The sequence below is a fragment of the Bos mutus genome, chromosome 15 (assembly GCF_027580195.1).
Source record: "Bos mutus isolate GX-2022 chromosome 15, NWIPB_WYAK_1.1, whole genome shotgun sequence".
In the NCBI taxonomy this organism is placed as follows: Eukaryota; Metazoa; Chordata; class Mammalia; order Artiodactyla; family Bovidae; genus Bos; species Bos mutus.
In genome coordinates, this window is record NC_091631.1 from 45422679 (window position 1) to 45440236 (window position 17558).

The window sequence follows — 17558 nt, forward strand, 5'->3', positions numbered from 1 at the left end:
TTATTACTGTTGTTTATTAGTACATTATCTCCTTTTTAAAAACAATGATGTTTATTGATCATCCCCATAGTATTAAATTATGTCCAACCCTTCTGCGACTCCATGGACTGTAGCCCATCAGGCTCTGTCCATGGGATTTCCCAGGCAAGAATACTGGGGTGGGGTGCCATTTCCTTCTCCAGGGCATCGAACCTGAGTCTCCTGCAGTGGCAGGCAGACTCTTTACCACTGAGCCACCTGGGAAACCCTAGAGTATTAAATACCAAAGACAAATTGACTTTACAAGCATTTATTAATTATTTTTATGTGCCCCTTATACACTATCAAGTACTGCAGATACAGAATGCAGTAACTTAGCTCTGCATCATCCCTGCTCCCTTGGGGCTCACAGCCCTGCCCTGCACAGAGTGAGAGGAAGCTCAGTACAGCTTAGTACTGGCCAGAGGCTGGCCAGCAAGTCTGCAGTGATTGGGGTCTTCGCCGCTCCGGTCCCATTCATTGGCAAACTGGTCGGCCCTCGAGTCCTCCCACCCGTAGCCACTGTCTCCATTCTTAGACAAGTCTGTGACAATCTGAGTATTCCCTCTGGCATCGCTGGAATGAAGAAGCGTGGGGAGGAGATTAATCCAGGGCTGATGAGACACAGCTGCACCCTCCCCATCTCTCCTCTTTCCAAGGAATCAATGACTCTGAGAGGAGCCAAGGAAAGAGGGGCTAAAACTCTGAGACAACACACCTCAGCCCAGCTTAGCCCGTGCTGGGTGAATAGCTCTCATAGGGAGAGGGTTGAGAATCGCTGGTTCCACCAGCCTCATTCTGCTCTTCAGCCACTCAGACCTCACACTGGACACAGAGCAGGAGGGTGGGTAAGAGGAAGAGGGCCCACAGCCCTAAGGGAAGTTCTCCAGGGCCTGGCCCCTTCATATTCTCCAAGGCAGCCGAGCTATGCTCACCCATCCCTGCATTACCAGCGTCCCTGGTACCTGGTCACTTTAGCAGCCCAGGTGCTCCCTGGTCCCCTTTGGGTAGCATCATAGTTCCCTGGGAGTGGAAGTACTTGTCTGAATCTTTGAGGTTGGCTTCTCTCATGTCAGTAAGAAATGGCAACCCACTCCAGTATTCTTGCCTGGAGAATTCCATGGACAGGGAAGCCTGGCAGGCTAGAGTCCATGGGGCCACAAAGAGTCAGACACGACTGAGCGACTAACACTGCTACTCCTCTCTCACGTCAGAGTAGGCCCTCCATACGTCTTTAGCCCCTGCAAAGGAAAAGAAAAGGATGAGATGAACGTGATCATATCTTGGCAAAATAGAGAAATGATACATTTTCTTCCCACTGCTTCCAAATTTCAGCCTTTGAGTAAGCCCTCGGAGATTATTATATTGGTTTGAAATAAATATTCCTTTACTTTTCACTTCCCTGATTTAAACTTGTGAGAATCACACTTGGTGCAAGTTTTATTCTGTTTGATTCCATTCTAAGCCTGTTGGTACTTTGTTTCTGGTGGGGTGTGATATGTGCAAGAAGAGGTCAGATGCTCTTTACATTTGCTTGTATAATGAACCTCTACCTGAAAAAATGCAGGAAAGGCTCTGACCAGAACTTGAGACCAAAGGCAACACTGAGGGAAGCTTGCAGATACAGGATAGTCCCAACAGAATAAAGGGGGAAAATATTCATCCCTGTACTCTCAGTGAGGACAACTTGGTTCTGCATACATCTGAGTACAGTTCAGTCACTCAATTGTGTCCAACTCTTTGCGACCCCATGGAGTGAAGCATACCAGGCCTCCCTGTCCATCACCAACTCTCGGAGTTCACTCAAACTCATGTCCATAGAGTCAGTGATGCCATCCAACCATCTCATCCTCTGTCATCCCCTTCTCCTCCTGTCTTCAATCTTTCCCAGCACTGGGGTCTTTTCCAGTGAGTCAGTTCTTCACATCAGGTGGCCAAAGTACTGGAGTTTCAGCTTCAGCATCAGTCCTTCCAATGAATATTCAGGACTGATTTCCTTTAGGATGGACTGGTTGGATCTCCTTGCAGTCCAAGGGACTCTCAAGAGTCTTCTCCAACACCACAGTTCAAAAGCATCAATTCTTTGGTGCTCAGCTTTCTTTATAGTCCAACTCTCACATCCATACATGACTATTGGAAAAACCATAGCTTTGATTAGACAGACCTTTGTTGGTAAAGTAATGTCTCTGCTTTTGAATATGCTATCTAGGTTGGTCATAGCTTTTCTTCCAAGGAGCAAGCATCTTTTAATTTTATGGCTGCAGTCACCATCTGCAGTTATTTTGGAGCCCCCCAAAATAAAGTCTCTCACTGTTTCCATTGTTTCCCCATCTATTTGCCATGAAGTGATGGGACCATGATCTTAGTTTCCTGAATATTGAGTTTTAAGCCAACTTTTTCATTCCCCTCTTTCACTTTCATCAAGAGGCTCTTTAGTTCTTTTTCGATTTCTGCCATAAGGGTGGTATCGCTGCATTTCTGAGGTTATTGATATTTCTACCAGCAATCTTGATTCCAGCTTTTGCTTCATTCAGCCCAGCATTTCACATGATATACTCTGCATATAAGTTAAATTACCAGGGTGACAATATACAGCCTTAATGTACTCCTTTCCCGATTTGGAACCAGTCTGTTGTTCCCTGTCCAGTTCTAACTGTGGCTTCTTGACTTACATACAGATTTCTCAAGAGGCAGGTCAGGTGGTCTGGTATTCCCATCTCTTGAAGAATTTTCCAGTTTGTTGTGAGCCACACAGTCAAAGGCTTTGGCATAGTCAATAAAGCAGAAGTAGATGTTTGTCTGGAACTCTCTTGTTTTTTCGATGATCCAACAGATGTTGGCAATTTGATCTCTGGTTCCTCTACTTTTTCTAAAACCAGCTTGAACATCTGGAAGTTCATGGTTCACGTACTGTTGAAGCCTGGCTTGGAGAATTTTGAGCATTACTTTGCTAGTGTGTGAGATGAGTGCAATTGTGCAGTAGTTTGAACATTCTTTGGCATTGCCTTTCTTTCGGATTAAAGTGAAAACTGATCTTTTCCAGTCCTGTGGCCACTGCTGAGTTTTCCAGATTTGCTGGCATATTGAGTGCAGCACTTTGACAGACTCATCTTTTAGGATTTGAAAGAGCTCAACTGGAATTCCATCACCTCCACTAGCTTTGTTCATAGTGATGCTTCCTAACACCCACTTGACTTCGCATTCCAGGATGTCTGGCTCTAGGTGAGTGATCACACCATCATGGCTATCTGGGTCATGAAGATCTTTTTTGTATAGTTCTTCTGTGTATCCTTGCCATCTTTTCTTAGTATCCTGTGCTTCTGTTAGGTCCATACCCTTTCTGTCCTTTATTGTGCCCATCTTTGCATGAAATGTGCCCTTGGTACCTAATTTTCTTGAAGAGATCCCTAGTCTTTCCCATTCTATTGTTTCCCTCTATTTCTTTGCATTGATCGCTGAGGAAGGCTTTCTTGTCTCTCCTTGTTTTTCTTTGGAACTCTGCATTCAAATGGGTATATCTTTCCTTTCCTCCTTTGCCTTTTGCTTCTCTTCTTTTCACAGTTATTTGTAACCCCTCCTGAGACAATTATTTTGCCTTTTTGCATTTCTTTTTCTTGGGGATGATCTTGATCACCACCTCCTGTACAGTGAAATGAACCTCTATCCACAGTTCTTCAGGCACTCTGTCTATCAGATCTAATCCCTTGAATCTATTTGTCACTTCCACTGTATAATCGTAAGGGTTTTGATTTAGGTCATACCTGAATGGTCTAGTGGTTTTCCCTACTTTCTTCAATTTAAGTCTGAGTGGTCTGGGCATATTTGGCACCTGGGAAAATTCAATTAGCAGGTGATAAAGGTGAGTTCCCTAAGAGGTTTGAAGAAACAGGGTAATCAGATGCAGTAAAAGGGCAACTGGTCCACCAGTTCTACAGTTCTGTGTCCTCGCCAGTGAAATGGAGGAGTGTTGCCTCTCTGGGGAGGTTTATGCAGAAGAACTGAGGGAAATACAGGTTCGGTTTATAGAACATTGTAGGTGCTCAGTACACTATCACTCTCTGGTCCTTAGGAAGAGTTTGATAAAAAAAGAAAAAGGATGAACTAAGATGAGGAGCAGAGAATTATGGACAGAAGGGATCTGGTCAACTAAAATTAAATGGCAACATCTTTTTTCTAAAACAAGAAAAAACTGCTTATCAGGAAAATAAGAAAAATCTAATATAGGATTATAATCATGGTTTATATAGTGACTCTATGAGATAACTTATCTCCTTTTTATATATTATGTTTGGCATTTGGAAAGATAGTATTGTTGAGAGTTATGACATCTCTATTATTCACACTGATTTAAATAGCTCCTTAGAATCCAGAATTCTCATAAAAATATTTCCAAAATGCTTGACGTACGTATCTTGTCACCTAAGAACAGTAAAACCAGAGGTAACTGTGCACACTTCGGTGTGTATAAAAATTAACTGGGGTGCTTAATAAAGGCCAAATCTCCAGTCTCAGCCCCAGGGGTTGTGTTCAGGGGAGGAGTTGTGTGTGGACCCAGGCATTTCCACAAAGCACTGCAGACCACAGGTGATTCTCATGCAAGTGATCCTAGAACAACCCTTGGAAGAACATCGACCTCAGAGATGAAAAGAAATTTTTAGCTGGGTCTGTGAGGATTTCGATAAAGTTAACAGCAAACTTTTAAAACAGTTAAGTCAAAAACTATCACAGAAGAAAAACACAAAAAATAATTTTGTGAAATAAACAAATTTTGGCCACTTCACTCTGGCTAGTGAGGTCTACATCTCTTGCTATAGGATTCTCGCCAGGTCTCAGCCTCAGTAGAACCATTGTCAAGGTAATTCATGGTGCCATTTTTTGTGGGGAGGAGAACTGTATAGAGTTTCCTTCCAAAGGCACCACATCCCCACCACCTGTCACCTGCTCAGATAAAGAGCAGGACGTGTGTTCACAAACCCCTCACTCTCCCACATGAACTTTTGTCTAGGAGGCAGTGGAAGTGCCGGCATTAATAGCAAGGTCTGGGAGCTCACCATTCAGGGTTAAATCTGCTCTTTTGAAGGACTTTGTTACCTGTCTTAATCTCTTGTTGCCTCAGGTTCTCTGTTAAGGGATAACGGTACCTACATTTCAGGGCTAAAGGATTAAAAACCTGAGGATGAAAACGAGTTCATTTATACATACAAAGCTTTTAGAACAGTGCCAAGAGGAGGCTCAGTTATTTTAGTTGCAAGTATTAAGTGGGTGGAGAGTGTGAACACTCCCCAACCACTGGATGCGTGTACCTCATGGCTACCAGACTTGGAAATGAGCTCTCCCCTGGTTGCCCACGAGAGGGCAGCAGAACCATACTTGTATTTAAGGAACATCTGATGGGGCTTCCCTGATAGCCTAGTTGGTAAAGAACCCGCCTGCAATGCAGGAGACCCCGGTTATATTCCTGGGTTGGGAAGATATCCTGGAGAAGGGATAGGATACCCATTCCAGGTATTCTTGTGCTTCCCTCGTGGCTCAGCTGGTTAAGAATCCGCCTGCAATGTGGGAGACCTGGTTTGATCCCTGGGTTGGGAAGATCCCTTGGAGAAGGGAAAGGCTACCCACTCCAGTATTCTGGCCTAGAGAATTCCATGGACTGTATAGTCCATGGGGTCCTAAAGAGTCAGACACAACTGAGTGACTTTAAAAGGCTTCCCTGATAGCTCAGTTGGTAAAGAATCCTCCTGCAATGCAGGAGACCCTGGTTTGATTCCTGAGTAGAAATATCCGCTGGAGAAGGGATATAAGAGTCGGACACAACTGAGTGACTTTCACTTTCATTTTCACCCCTGAACCCAGATCTCTTCCTCACCCCTGTTGAAAGTTGGGGCCCAAATTTCATGTGACTTAGGTTTGGGAATCCCCAAAGAAAAGTGCAAAGCTGGTCAGAAAAGCCTGACAAAGTGCTACCACAAAGAGCAAGCTCCTTTTCTGCCTGTTTGTGGTCTTTACCCTGTGGGGATGTGGCCTCTGCTCAGGTAAATCCTAGGGGAAGCAGACACAGCCTCCCCTGGCCCATCCTTTGGTCCTCACTTTGACCAGCTTCCTTGAGGAATGTTCCCCATCTCTGACTGCTGATGCCCAGGATCAGGAAGCAGAAAATAATGCCCGTGGAGAGCTTCATCCTGCTGCAGAGAGATAATCGGACTCAACCAAGGATGAGAGATATTGGGGAGGGAGTTGTAATGTTGACACATCCTTACATTCCAAAAATAAATGCCACTGAATTTTATCTCAATAGATAGATAGATGATAAATTGTATTACAGAGGATCCCAGTTCTCATTTTCATGTGAATCCTTGGAATCCCAATGATTTCCTGTATGAAGGATTGCAATGGGCTTTTAGCATAAACCACTTTCCAGTCCAGTCATCCTCTGTCAGCCCTGAAACCCAACTACACTGCAAGTTACCGAAAGGCATGAGGAGTCTGGGCACCACGCCTCTGCGGTGGTGAGACAAGGTGAACAACACTCTGGTGTTTGTGGACCACCTGCTCACCCCATCACTGCCTTCACATAGGAGAAGCATATGAGGGAAGCCCTACCCCTTCCTGAAATACTCACACCTGGTGAATTCTAACTGTCAGAATAGTAGATTCAGGAAGGCAGCAGAGAGATGGGGCTGCAGCACAAGAATGCTGGTGAAGAGAGAGAGTCTTCAAGGAGGAAAAGTGTTGGAAAGTTCTAGCACCTCACCTTTGATGTGTCTTCCTGCTGAGGTTCCTGGTGAAGCTGAGCTGCCTGTGTGGCTGCCTGGAGATGGCACTGGCGCTTTATATACTCAAACTCAGCTAGAGGAACAAATCAGAAGATGGGTTTGAAGCAAAAAAAGAAAAAAGAAGAGAAATTTTGGGAAATCCCTTTTGTCCAGAACACAGCATTCAAAACAGCAGTATTATCCTTCACTCACATCTAATTTCCCTAAATTGTGCAATCCTGCAGGTTTCAAGAGAGTAGAAACTTAGGCTTTTTCTGTCTGTTTCCAGTCTCACTCCTGGTGGGGACAAGGTGTTTTTCCCCCACACAATAATGTATTGACATTTTCTGTGAAAGGGTAATCAATATTAGAAAAAGAGAGTTGATTGCCTAAAGAATGTGAGGATACAGGGTGAATGGAACAGCAGAATAGGTCCATTGCAAAGGACAGCTCAGGATGAATCTGGGACCCCAGGGTACAGCAGTAGGAAAGAAGGAAATAGAAACCCTTCCAACACCCACATAGGGTGGACTTAGCCTGGGAAAGGGAATTCTCCACTCCAGTGTATCTATGAACATCTATGTTGAAGATCATGATGACAGGCTATGTGGAGAGACCACTGTAACCCCAGGAATGTTGAACTATAGTGTAGAAATTTGCCATAATGTTGTGTAGCAATGACACATCATAAAAATGATCAGAAGTGGACCCACTGGCTGTTAAATGGCCAGAATAGAAGATTTGAGAAGGATGCAAAGAAAGCTGGAACTTAGTACAAGAATGCTGGGAGGGTATGATATCAGAGAACAGTTGTTTCAATCAGAAAACAGGACTGGGCTTTATTCTGTGAGTTTAGTGAGACAATCCTGAGAGGAAACTTCATGCAGGTGCTATCACAAGGATGGAGTCTCTGATGAACTCCTTGCCCCGTCTCTACCTCTTCATCCAAAAGGGAAATTTCAAAGGTCACTGGATTTCCCTAGAGGAGAAGGGATGGTGCATGTGTAATATGTCAGAGATGGTCGGTGATTCAGAGGACTTCAGAACTGCTCTTCCTGATAGTGGGCCCATGAATTGGAAGCCTCAGGAGGGCAAGTAAGGCCCAGCTTAGGGAGCACCACCTCAGGATTCTTGCCTGGAGTGTTTATAGGAGAGAAGGAATGTGAGCCATGCATTGGAGACAAAGAAAAGCGATTTCCAAGACAGATACAAGCAAATCACAGAGACTTGGGAACTGAGATGCTAGCAGATGGTAAATAAGAGTCTAAGAAGGACGTGGGACTTGTGCTCAAGTGGTAACCCTCAGAAAGGGAAGAAGGGTGAAGAACTTGCAATCTGTTATTAATAGCAGACTTGGGGAAATAGGAGGAGGACATTAGACAGAAGAACACTGGCCCCGGAGGAAGCAAGCCAAGTGAGGGTGACTCTGGCGTCTGGGAATCATTGTCTTAGAATAGAGCCTCTCAAAATAATGATGATGCCTCCTCCTGGGTCTGGATCATATTTTATTTCTTGTAGGTGTAATGAGATGAACAAGTAAGGCAGATATCTGTCTAAAGGATTTCTCTGTCCCTCTGGTTCTTATCCAGGGAAAACTAACATTCAAATATTCCCAACAGAACTTATACTCCTTGGGAAAGATGGGGTTCCCTGTGATCCAGGTATTCCAGGTCCCAGGGCTGGCTCAGCTGAATATGAGTATGCATGGAGGGGATAAGGGACGCTGTCAGTTATCCACAGTCATTGGCGCTGAGCATGCACTGGGGGCTACTCCATAGAGGGGGCTGTGATGTCCACCCCTTCTCCCGCTGTCCTCCTACTTTCCTCAGGGCAGAAATTATGAGCCAGTGATCACATTCTGTTGCAACTCTTTCACTTAGTTTGGAGCCATTTATTACTGAAAATCCACTCCCCACTTCCTCACGTCACTCCAGTCATTTCTTCTTTGATAGAATCATTAGAGAGAAAGCAAGTACAACCTCTAGAAACCAAGTCAAGAGTTGCAAGTTCTTTACCTTGTTTCTTCATGCCCTCTGTCTTCCTGGCAGGGACATGCTTAGAATAATAGACAACAGTGGTGGTCAGTTCTTTTCATTTGTTTTTCCTGCAAAAGAAAGTCACCCTGTCTCGGCCATATCAGAATCTTCAGGCTTTAGAGGGATCTCCCAAGAGTCTCCCATGAGTCGCTGTGTCCTGGTTTGCATAGATGGTCTCTGTTAGCGCCTATGGTCCCAGGGTGTTAATAGTGACAGTTAGTAAACAGTTCTACTTTTGACCTGGGTTACATAAGAAATTAGATGGTACCCCCTACTCTAAAAGCCGTGTGTGACAAGAGACACCTAAGGGATTGCCATTTTTCTCTCACAGTTAATATAAGTTGTAGAGAATACCAATGGCACCCACTCCAGTACTCTTGCCTGGAAAATCCCATGGACGGAGGAGCCTGGTAGGCTGCAGTCCATGGGGTCACTAAGAGTTGGACATGACTGAGCGACTTCACTTTGACATGCATTGGAGAAGGAAATGGCAACCCACTCCAGTATTCTTGCCTAGAGAATCCCAGGGATGGGGAACCTGGTAGGCTGCCGTCTATGGGGTCGCACAGAGTCAGACACAACTGAAGCGACTTAGCAGCAGCAGCAGCAGAGAATACCAAGGCTATGAAGAATCAGAAAACAGAATAACAAACAAAAAAAGCCCCACAGAATAGCATCTGAGGTCTAAGTACCAGACTCAGAGGGACAAAAGGAAAGACTCATGAGCAGTTCCATCAATGTAAAGTGAAGAAAATAATAATATCTACCTTATAGAATTATTTTCAGGATTAAATGTTTAATGTTCTAGGGGCTTGGATCAGTTCTGGGCACATGTAAAATATTTAATACATTTTAACTCTTCTAGATTAACCAATAAAATTCATAATAATTTATATTTTGCAGAAGACAGAAAGATAAACTAATATATTATTGTGAAAGCCATGCAGTATTAATATATTAACAAGTAAGACTATCAAACAGAATAAAAGTTTTAAAGATCAAGGTTTAATTTTACAGGGTATAGCAACATTTTTTGAAGCCTGGGTGTCTTTCAAGTTTCCTTTGTTAGAAATAACTGTTGCAAGGATAGTTTTTGGTGTAGAAAACCATCTGTACTTCTTGAAGTTGCTAGAGAAGAGGAGATAGTCTCCCTTATGCTGGCATGACTTCTTTCACCAGCAGTTGGGTGGACATATAGTTTTTCTAAGATTAAACCCTGGAATTCCACTACATAGCACTGAAAGAAAAAGAGATTGGCTTGAGAAATTCAGAATTTACCGAAAGGATAAAAGGCCAAAGTAGGATAGTGAGCATGGAATGCTGAGCATGTAATCATTTGTGTCTAAAGTCACCCATTTTGTTATGTGTGTGTCTGTGCTCAGTTACTCAGTTATGTCCGACTCTGCAACATCAGGGACTGTAGCCCACCAGATTACTCTATCCATGGAATGTTCCAGGCAAGAATACTAGAAGGGGTTGCCATTCCCCTCCCCAGGGGGTCTTCCCAACCCAGGGATCAAACCTGTGTCTCTTTCGTCTCTTGCGTTGGCAGGCAGATTCTTTACCACTGCACCACCCGGGAAGCCCCATTTTGTCATAGTTAATATTTTATCTGAATTTCTGTTTACATGGGTTCCTTTTTCTCTTACTTTTCAGGTTTGTCTGTCTAATATAAAATGCCTGTTTAGTATCCAGATGAGAACATTTGTGAGCATCCTTTAACGGTTAAAACTCATGTAGTATTTAAAATATTACTGGTTTGAAAAATAAGTATTATATTCAGCACCATTAAAATACCTTTTCTAAAACATTTAAGTCTTCATGGACTGGAAGAATTAGTAGTGTTAAAATATCCATACTACCCGAAGTAATCTACTGAATCAATGCAATTTCTATTAAAATTCCCATGCCATTTTTCACAAAAATAGAACAATCCTAAAATTCACATGAAACCACAAAAGACCCCAAATAGCCAAAGTAATTTTAAGAATAAAGAACAAAGTTGAAGGCATCATAATTCCTCATTTCAAAATGAGCTATAGTAGTCAAAACAGTATAATGTTTACATTAAAAACCGGAACATAGATCAATGGACCAGAATGGACAGCCTTATGCATGTTTGGTTAATTAATTTATGACAAAGGAGCCAAGAATATACAATGGGCAAAGGACAGCTGGTGTTTGAAAACTGGGCAGACAGTCTTCTAAGAGAATGAAACTGAAACACTATCTCATACCATTAACTTAACTTGACTCAAATAGATTAAAGACATGGATGTAAGACCTGAAGCCATTAAAATCCTAGAAGAAACATAGGTAGTAAGCTCCTTGGGGCTTTCCAGGCAGCTCAGCTGTGAAAGAAGTGCAATGCAGAAGAAGGAGGAGATACGGGTTCGAGCCTTGGGTCAGGAAGATCCCCTGGAAAAGAGCATGGCAAACCACTCTAGTATTCTTGCCTGGAGATTCCCATGGACAGAGAGCCTGCTGGCTACAGTCCAGAGGGTCACAAAGAGTTGGACATGACTAAAATGACTGAGCACACATGCATAGCACAGTGAGCTCCTTGACATCAGTCTTGTAAAGATTTTTTGGGGGGTTTAACACCAATGGCAGAGGCAACAAAAGCAAAAATAAACAAGTAGGACTATCTTAAACTAAAAAGCTTCTGCACGGCAAAGGAAACCATCAACAGAATGAAAAAGTAACTACCAAATGAGAGGAAATATTTGCAAATCATATATCTGGTAATGGGTTAATTTCCAAAATGTATGAAGAACTCATTCAATTCAATGGCAAAATAAAACAATCTGATTAAAAATGGGCAGAGGATCTCACTAGACATTTTTTCCAAAGAAGACCTGTGTCAACAGACACATGTGAAGGTGCTCCACATCACTAATCATTAGAGAACTACAAGTAAAAACCACAATGAGATATCATCTCACACCCATTCGAATGGCTCTTATAAAAAAGAAACAGCAAGTGTTGGCAAAGATGTGGGGGGAAAGGAATAATTGAGCACTGTCAGTGGGAATGTAAATTGCAAGGAAAACAGTAGGCAGGATCCTTTAAAAATTAAAAATAGAACTACCTAAAATATTAGTTCTAAAAGTATAACTAAATGATCTAACAATTCCACTTCTGACTATTTATCTGAAGGAAAGGAAAGCATTAACTGGAAAAGATATATACAGCTCCATGTTCGTTGCAGCATTATTTACACTAGTCAAGACATGGAATCAACCTAAGAGCCTGTTGACGAATGAATGCATAAAGAAAAGGTTATTTATATATGAATAGAACATACATATATATGTGCGTGTGTATATGTACACACATACATATATTCATACATAGGGACATTATTATCCCTGACAGCCATGAAAAAGGAGGAAAGCTTGCCATTTACTACGACATGGATGGACCTTAAGGGCATTCTAAAGCATTTAAATAAGTCAGACAGAAAAAGGCAAATACCACATGACCTCACTCATATGCTGAATCTAAAATAAAAGTCAAAAGCTGAATTCATAAGTACAGAGAACAGATTAATCGTTGCTAGAGGCAGGGAGTGGGAAATGAGTGAGTGGAATGAAGGGGATCAAAAGGTACAAACTTCCAGTTATAAAATAATCAAACCCTGGGGATATAATATGCAGCATGGTGACCATAGTTAATAATATTATATATTTGAAAGTTGCTAAGAGAATAAATCTTAAAATTCTTATCACAAGAAAAAAGAATTGTAGCTATGTGCTTTGGTGGTGGATGCTACCTATACTTTTTGTGGTAGTCATTTCACAATACAGTCATCCTGTAATATCTGTGGAGGATTGGTGCCAGGACTCCTGTGGATACCAGAATCCTCAGATGCTCATGTCCCTTATATAAAATAGTGTAGTAGTTGCATATAACCTCAGACCTTCCTCCCATATGCTTTAAATTATCTCTATTTTGCTTATAATACCTAATACATTATAAAGTAAAAGTGAAGTCGCTCAGTCATGTCCGACTCTTTGCGACCCCATAGACTGTAGCCTACCAAGCTCCTCTGTCCATGGGATTTTCCAGACAATAGTACTGGAGTGGATTGCCATTTCCCTCTCCAAGGGATCTTCCCGACCCAGGGATCAAAGCCGGGTCTCCCGCATTGTAGACAGATGCCTTACCGTCTGAGCCACCAGGGAAGTCCAATACATTATAAATGTTATGTAAATAGTTGCCAAAGCAAAACAAATTCAAGTTTTGCTTTCTGGAAATTTTGTTTTTCAAATATTTTAGGTCCAAGTTTAGTTGAGTCCTCAGATATGGAACTTGTGGATGGGAAGTGCATTGTGTTGCACACATGAAACTAATGTAATTTTCTACATCAATTATATCCCAGCATTAATTAATTGAATACGTTACCTTACAGAAAGAATTCAGCACCATGGACCCTTTCTTTCTCCAGCTATTGATACTGAAAGGCTGTTGCTGAACCATGAAAAGACACCGGGATTCTTGGCCTCCAAAGGAGAAGAATTCAATCCGGGGCCAGAGACAAGGCTTGATCACTCAGAGCTTTTGTGCAATAGAGTTTTATTAAAGTATAAAACGGATAGAGAAAGCTTCTGACATAGACATCAGAAGCGGGTAGAAAGAGTACCCCCTTGCTGCTGCTGCTGCTGCTGCTGCTACTGCCAATGCAGGAGACTCGGGTTTGATCCCTGCATTGGAAAGATATTCTGCTGCTGCTGCTGCTAAGTCGCTTCAGTCGTGTCCGACTCTGTGTGACCCCGTAGACAGCAGCCCACCAGGCTCCCCCGTCCCTGGGATTCTCCAGGCAAGGACACTGGAGTGGGTTGCCATTTCCTTCCCCAATGCATGAAAGTGAAAAGTGAAAGTGAAGTCACTCAGTTGTGCCCAACTCTTAGCGACCCCATGGACTGTAGCCTACCAGGCTCCTCCATCCATGGGATTTTCCAGGCAAGAGTAGTGGAGTGGGGTGACAGGGCCTTCTCCGAGAACCCCCTTGTGCTAGTGTTAGCAATGGAGTTATATACTCTCCAATTACGATGGAGAGTTATTACGATGAATCAAAAGAATGTCTGCAGATTGTAAAGACCTCACTAGACCTACTCCCATAATTTACATTTTAAGATAACAGGCTTAACCAGAAGGTTTTTTCCAGAGACTGTCCTCAAGCAGGATACATTATTGTTATATAATCCTAAGGAATGTAGAGGGGAAAAAAAGTTTGTCCTTTCTTTCTCCTTGAGAATTCCAGACCCCTCTCTCCTTAGGGACCCCTGGACTTATCAACCTGCCTAGGAAATGATTCTCTCAATACTACATATCATCCAACAACTATTAACATCACTTTGATGGGTAAGTATTGATGAGCACACTGATCCTCCATGTCAAATCACAGCAAGAAGGCCACCACTTGATTAGTCTCAGCTGTATCAGATAACACACACACCAACCAAAAAATCAACAAATTATTTGGAAATTACTAGACTGATGAAGAGGAACTCAAAAGCCTCTTGATGAAAGTGAAAGAGGAGAGTGGAAAAGCTGGTTTAAAGCTCAACATTCAGAAAACTAAGACCATGGCATCTGGTCCCATCACTTCCTGGGAAATAGATGGGGAAACAGTGGAAACAGTATCAGACTTTATTATTTTGGGCTCCAAAATCAACTGCAGATGGTGACTGCAGCCATGAAATTAAAAGACACACTCCTTGGAAGGAAAGTTATGACCAACCTAGATAGCATATTGAAAAGCAGAGACATTACTTTGCCAACAAAGGTCCGTCTTAGTCAAGGCTGTGTTTTTTCCAGTGGTCATGTATGGATGTGAGAGTTGGACTGTGAAGAAGGCTGAGTGCCGAAGAATTGATGCTTTTGAACTGTGGTGTTTGAAAAGACTCTTGAGAATCCCTTGGACTGCAAAGAGATCCAACCAGTCCATTCTAAAGGAGATCAGTCCTGGGTGTTCATTGGAAGGACTGATGCTAAAGCTGAAACTCCAATACTTTGGCCACCTCATGTGAAGAGTTGACTCATTGGAAAAGACTCTGATGCTGGGAGGGATTGGGGGCAGGAGGAGAAGGGGATGACAGAGGATGAGATGGCTGGATGGCATCACCAACTCGATGGACCTGAGTTTGAGTGAACTCCAGGAGTTGGTGATGGACAGGGAGGCCTGGCATGCTGTGATTCATGGGGTCACAAAGAGCTGGACATGACTGAACAACTGAACGGAACTGAACTGAACTGAGAGTGATTCAAAGACTTCCCTGGTGGCTCAGGCGGTGCAGAATCCGCCTGCAATGCAGCAGACCTGGGTTTGATTCATGGGTGGAGAAGATCCCATGGAGGAGGTCATGGCAACCCACTTCAGTATTCTTGTCTGGAAAATCCCATGGACAGAGGAGCCTGGGGGCTACAGTCCATGGGGTCACAAAAGAATCAGACACACAAAGGACTGATTTAAGAAATAATGTATGTGTAACGGAATCACTTTGTTGCACACCTGCAACTAACACAATATTATAAATCTACTATAATCCTATAAAAATTTTTAAAAAGCAACAATGTGTGCTATACCCAAAACCTTTTTTTAAAAAAACCTTTTCATTTTGTGCTGGGGTATAACTGATGAACACTGTTGTGACAGTTTCAAGTGGACAGAGAAGGGGCTCAGCCACAGACATGCATGTATCCATTCCCCCTCAAACCCCGCCCCCGCCATCCAGCCTGCCACACAAAACTGTGCGGTGTTCCCCGTGCTATGCAGTAGCCTCTTGTTCAATACCCATATCTTTTGCTGAGCAGTTTTAGAATTTATGTAATTTTGTTCTTATGAAGGTCCATGGCAGGATAATTAAAATTAATATATTCATTTATATTACTTTACCAGCTAAAGCTTTTAAAGTATTCCTCTCCAAGAAGCCCCCAATCCAGAAAACAGCATATTACAAACATCGCAGAAGCCTGTCATGTCCCTCTCTCTTCCACACATTTCTCTCCAAGGGTAATTTCCATCCTAAACTTAGGGTTATCATTCCCTTGCTGTTTTAAAATTATTTTTTTATCACATATGTGTATCCATAAACAATATATTTTTAAAGATTTTTGCCAGTTTTTGAACTTCTGTAACTAGATTTATATTGTATAGTTCACTGGTCATTTACTTATTTTGGTCAACAATATGTTCTTTAAATAGAGGCATGTTGATGAAATACAGTAGTTCTTTCATTTTCAGCACTAAGTTCAGTTCAGTTCAGTTCAGTTGCTCAGTCATGTCCAGCTCTTTGCGACCCCATGAATTGCAGCATGCCAGGCCTCCCTGTCCATCACCAACTCCCGGAGGTCACTCAGACTCACGTCCATCAAGTCAGTGATGCCATCCAGCCATCTCATCCTCTGTCGTCCCCTTCTCCTCCTGCCCCAACCCCTCCCAGCATCGGAGTCTTTTCCAATGAGTCAACTCTTCGCATGAGGTGGCCAAAGTACTGGAGTTTCAGCTTTAGCATCATTCCTTCCAAAGAACACCCAGAGCTGATCTCCTTCAGAATGGACTGGTTGGATCTCCTTGCAGTCCAAGGGACTCTCAAGAGTCTTCTCCAACACCACAGTTCAAAACGTCAATTCTTCGGTGCTCAGCTTTCTTCACAGTCCAACTCTCACATCCATACATGACCACTGGAAAAACCATAGCCTTGACTAGACGGACTTTAGTGGGCAAAGTAATGTCTCTGCTTTTGAATATGCTGTCTAGGTTGGTCATAACTTTCCTTCCAAGGAGTAAGCGTCTTTTAATTTCATGGCTGCAATCACCATCTGCAGTGATTTTGGAGCCCAAAAAAATAAAGCCTGACTCTGTTTCCACTATTTCCCCATCTATTTCCCATGAAGTGATAAAGATTATTGCAAAACATGAATTTATCACAGTTTATTTTGACATTTGTGTGTTTTTTTTTTCCTGTCTTGGTATTACAATGTTGCTTCTGGCAATCTTGTGCACATATCCTGGTAAGAGAGTTCAAAGGGTACAGACCTCGAAGTGAAACAAAATATGATTATGTTGAAGTTTAGTTGATAATACCAAATTGTCTTTCCAAAATGGTTATATATACACTTACATATTTATATCCCCACAAGCAGTGGATCCATGGCCCTTTTGCTCCACATTCTAGGCCATGTTTGTTTTTTATGTCAAGTTGGTGGATAAATAGTATCACATTGTAGTTTAAATTTGTGTTTTTCTGATTGTCAATGGGATTCGTTATTTTTATACATTGATGAGTCATTTGTGCTTCCTTTCCTGTGAAGTTTATATTCATTTCTTTTTCCTTTTTTATTGATGAGTAAGAGGCATCACCGACTCAATGGACATGAGTTTGAGTTAACTCTGGGAGTTGGTGATGGACAGGGAGGCCTGACGTGCTGCAGCCCATGGGGTCACAGAGTCAGACACAACTGAGCGACTGAACTGAACTGAAGAGTTCCTTATATACTTCATACTTTTGATTATGTATGTTGCAAGTATCTTCCCCCAGTTTGTGGCCTTTATTTTGATCTGTTTTCAATCATTTTTATGGAGTAATGTATTTGGTTTTATATTTAACAAACATGATTCAACAAAATGATCATGTACAGCCATCCACTAATTCTTTTAAAATACTTTTTATTTCTCTTTATGTATCAATTTTTAGAGTAATAAATTTTAATCCTAGGAACTGCAAAGTTGTCTAATGAATTTTGC

General features: G+C 42.3%; 1 pseudogene; it reads right to left on the reverse strand.

Moving 5' to 3' along the window:
* Positions 1 to 419: 419 nt before the first annotated feature.
* Positions 420 to 6196, reverse strand: LOC102274006 (serum amyloid A-3 protein-like; annotated as a pseudogene).
* Between the last annotated feature and the right edge of the window lie 11362 nt (positions 6197 to 17558).